Below are 5,154 nucleotides of genomic sequence, written 5' to 3' on the forward strand. Positions count from 1 at the left end.
GGGGGGGGGGTCTAGCGAGCCTTGTGCGCTAAGTTTCTAGCACATTTGGTGACCAGTCTTAACCAGATGTGCAAGTTCAGATCTAGTCTAGGCCTGAAGCTAGGGCTTCCATTAAGTCATCTTGGCCCTCCAAGCAGAAGTTGTCATCTCTTGTTCATGGCGCTAATGTATTTATAAATGGTCTGGGGTCAGTTGGATGCCTTCCTTTCCTAGCCTCCCATTCGTGAAAAGCTTGATAATTCCACTGTCATGACATGTCCTCCCTCCTTCCAAGGAGTTCCAGGGGGTACACGTCATCCTAATTTCACTGCTAGGAGTGACTCTCCGTGGGAGTGGGTTTGACATTCGCGAAAGTTTCCTTCAGGCTTACGCGGCTTGGGATGGGCCCGATCCACCTTTTGCCTACAACATATGACCTACCCGGAGACTACACCTTCACACATGGTGAGTAAACAACTCCTTGGTTGCCCGCTCCACCTAGATACGTGCCGCCAAAAGAAACTCCCGATGTTCCTGTAGCTGAAGTGACGACCAGATCTGAACCCGGTGGATACTTGAGCAGATAACTTGGAGAGGAGAATATATCTTCTTTCATCAAATATCACATTATTTGTACGTAACTACATTGACTATCAAATTTTGCATTCGTTATATATTTCTCACATTTTGCTAAAACCAAAATATTTTTTAACACACATGAAATTTCCATGTAACGATTTGCGTAAAACATCATCTACACAACTAATGAATCAACTGGGATGCAACATGCATATATCTAATTAGCTCGTGGTAATTGTTTAAATATGTCAAGTTGAATCAATGATAAATAAAAAAACAAAATAGGAAATTAAGTATAAAATATTTCAACATCAATTAATGTGGATGACAGGCATAAGGTAACCATGACTCCCTGACAGGTTGGTAGAACAAAGGGTAGGATTGATTTTATATCCGTGTGTTGCTTCCGATAATTTACCCGTCGGCAAACAGAAAGAACAATGATAGATCAAACTATGTGCTTTTGGGTAGCAGCATACGCGAAACACAGTTGAAGAAATGTAATGATGGTATGTCATGAAAGGCTTTCCTAGGCATGTAATGTATGATCTCAATATGCGCTTTACACACTTACCTAAGTTGACAACTAACTCTATAATGCCATTAAGACTTGAACACTATTGTCCTGTACTATTTTGCACGTAATAATGAATCATGGTGCCATGGTGGTAGTATATTTTAGACTCGGAACATGGCATACACAAGGATCATCTATCGATTATTAATTAAGTGCTAAAGTATGTGATGGCAATATATGGAACTAGCTGGCTTGAGATTTGCTACATGGAGGGGAGTACCACTACATCAATCATATCATGCATGATGAGATTGAGCGTACGCAAACTTGTATTATCATGTGTCTACCTTTGAAATATACATAAAAAAGGAAGTAAAACTTGTAGGAAAAATTATTGGCTGGTCAAATAGTTTCATTCTTCTGGAATGTATGACCATATTAATAATGAAGTACTTGATTAGACTAAAGCTTCTACTGAACCCTCTCAGGTAAATGCCATGATGGTGTTGCATTTACCCTTATATGCTTATGTCTGGAACACATGCCTGCTCTGCTTTCGGATTGATCTTGTTAACGAATACGCTGTTCGAGGAATCGTCAGAGTTCTCCCCGGGTTTAAAGTTTATACTGAAATATGTAATTTTGATTAGCAGTATAAGGGTAGGTAAAATGCCATCAAGACATGTATTGACGGTAACGCGCAAGGCGCTCTCATAGGTGTGTAATTTGTGATCTTAAGATGCTCTATGCGCTCATGGTTGTTTGTTGGTTAAATATAATTAGCCATGAGTATATGGAGAACTAGTTGTTAGCTGGTTTTTGGTAAAATCTGTTTTGCTAGCAGTTTTGTGAATAATCAGTATAGGGAAAATACTGGTCGGGATTAGGAAACTGTAAAGATGGACATGCGATTTACTTGTTTGGATGAAATTCCATATTCCTCTCTTTGTGAGTTGTGGAAGGAGGATGGCATGAAAAAAGTTTGGGGCGTGAGGAAGTTAGTTAGGATCCTGTATTGCTAAATCGCGTTTTTGGAAAAACAAAAAATAGTAGTTTCTCTACAAATGTGAAATCCAGAGTTTAATTGAAAAAAGTTCTTCATATACGCGGGTAGGTGTACATTTTCTACTTAGTGCATGTCACGCACACCATGATTATCTACTGATTGTTAAGTGCTAAGTATGGGTTGGGAAGATAACCAACTAGTTGGCTTGATATCAGGCACATGCAGGGGAGTACTCCAAAGTCAACTATATATCATGATGGTATCAAGCTTACATAAACATGTATTATCATGCATGTTCGTATGATAGTCCGGTATCAGCTTTGAGATCATGAATGGCAAACTGGAGGGGCTAATTTATGAGTGCGTGTGCTTATAAATAGGGTCTCTAGCTAGCTAGTACTCACCTCAACACAACCACGAGAAAACACTTCCATTTTTCTAGATAGAGCTTTGAGCCGCAACATTCGCCTTCCGCTCTTGCGATGGCTTCCAGCTCCGTGCCTAAGATGGCTGCCGTTTTCATGCTGGCCCTATTCGCTGGCCAGGCGCTGATGGCTACGCCGGCGATGGCAGAAGGACTAGGTAACCGGCACAACCTTTTGGAGAAGTATGATGAGACGCAATGTCGCGGATACGCCACATGCAATATTGTATGCTTCTACCAAGTTTTCCAAGTCTGCATCATCTATAGCCCTGTTGCATTCTGCAACACTTGGGCGTTTGGTTTCTGCAAGGACAAGAGATACTGAGGCATAAATAGCAGTGCAGCTCCTTTTGGGATGCATGCACAACTACACGAGCAACTCGCCTCATCAGTGTCAACTATTGTTCCTTGGTTATTGGCGTTGTGCGTTGCAAGAGTCCTAATATGTTCCTCCCTTTATTTCCAGCTATCATTTATCAGTGGCTTAACCAACTATTTAATTACTTCATTCTCTGTCATCATGGTACTTGTTTAACTAAAAATCCCCTGTCGGATACAAATGTATGTGTCGTGTGATTATAAAATGGTTCCGCCGCGGCAGCATTTTTCGGTCCATGATGGCCATATAAGCATGCTCTTTCTACCCTTACCGATGAATCTTTCTTCATGAAATACCATTCATTTGACAGATTTGGCATGTGGTTCGACAAAATGCCATAAAAGTTAAAGGTTGCAAAAATATAAGGGAGCTTGAAGCTGAATCGGCACTAACCTTGTAAGTATTTTTCGTAGTGGACAAGACAAATACTGCACAGGCCATCGCCACACCCAGTTTCGCTAGATCATCGCAGATGATGCGATGTTTGACAACATATACATTGTAAACGGACACTCAAGGCCCATAGGGTGACCAGCGTTGTTTCCGTGTTAATCCGGGCCCACAGGGTACGAAAGTTTTTTTCGTCTGTGAGTCCCTATCATGTGGAACCCATGTTAACTGCCGTGATTGCATTGGCTTCCAGGGATGAATATATCGAATCGGGGTTTTCGAGCGTTCTCTCCTTGCACCTTGAGTACCCCAAACCCATTAAGGTCGCCTTCCGATGCTCTCTAGTAGTCGTCCAGGTGCTTGGGTCATCCTTCTTCTGGCTAGAGTCGCATTGGCATCGGTCCTTTGGACATTTGATTCAATCCCCCAAGAGCGTCTTTCACTGCCCCTACGGCAGATTCTATCGAAAAGAGTTCTGGCATTGAGCGAGCATTTTCTTGGAGTATCTTGATCAAACATCTCTCATGCCTCATTCTACCTTTGAAAACTAAAATTATATCCAGGTACTATTGATCCGTGGGAAGTCATTCCTTTGCCTCAGAAACCCGCAATTCCCAGATCAAAAGTCATATTTCCCGCTCCTCTAGTTTCTTAAACCAACACTGTTTCTTTTTCCAGCAGGAATACTCCCAAAAAGGGCTTCCATTCAAAGTGGAAAGAAAGAGACCGGTCCGTTCTCCCTCTTTGCCTAGCGGTTAATTAGATTGTAGGTCCCCTCCTAGGCCTCGCAACCAAGAGTCACTTGTCGAAAGTTGACCAAGAAGACAATAACTATCAAGGCAGGAATAGATAGATGAAACTCTAAACTGTTTCACCTTCTTCTATGGTCATTCTTATTTTTCTGAAGTTGAAGTTGTGCTCGCCCATGTAAGCTTCAATAGGTTTGTGGACATCACAACCCCCATTCTCCTGTATCTCTTCAACATGCAAGCACTTCGTTAGGGCCGGTGGTTTTCTGGAAGTGGGTTCACTGTTTACGCCTCCATGAAATCTGGCTAGCTCGAAGAGTCCCCAGATGACCTCGAGTTGCTCCTGGCATTCCCAGTGATGTCATTAATGATTGGACCGTTCACCTTGAACGGAAAATCATTGAACAGTAGTGAGGAAGGAGTTGGGTGTTTCCTAACTTCCATTGCGAGAGTGGATTTTTTAGACCAAGGGACGTTCCACCTACATTGCACCAATGATAATCACTCAAATCGAAAAATGGCTAAATAATTTGAATTTGCAGGCTTGGCTGTGACCAATTGTTTAGGGTGCTTATTTGGTGGCCAAATGACATCCGAGGATCTCTTTACATACAAAATATATATATCAAATTTTGTCCTCAAAGTTATGTACGCATAGTAGAAGTTGTATTTTTTATATATGAAGCTCATTTGATACTATTTGGTCACCAAACAATGCAAGCACCTCAAACACTTGTTCAATAAATGCCCCAAAGTTTATTTTGCTATTTGTTATCAGTTTACTCTTCAGCGTGGATAAATTGCACTTTGGTGTAGCCACTAATTTTCCGTCCCATCCCGCATCTCTAATGGTAGCAAGCTCGAGGTACCGGTCGGAAGTTTTTAGCCGGAAGGACGTGGCTATCGTGACTCCAAGGGCATATCGATGCAGGGGTACTATTCTAGGGACGAAGACATTAGGAGTTGCTTTTGACTGTGATCCTTTTGACCGGGTATCGCAATACCCAAACATTGCTACATTAGCATACATGAATTTGTATGACAGTGGGAAGTAACATCGAATTATGAAAATGACACAGGGAGACAATCTTCCCCGGCCCTTTCGGCCCGCACGATGCAAGTAATCTAGAA

Source organism: Triticum aestivum, chromosome 7A (assembly GCF_018294505.1).
Source record: "Triticum aestivum cultivar Chinese Spring chromosome 7A, IWGSC CS RefSeq v2.1, whole genome shotgun sequence".
NCBI lineage: Eukaryota > Viridiplantae > Streptophyta > Magnoliopsida > Poales > Poaceae > Triticum > Triticum aestivum.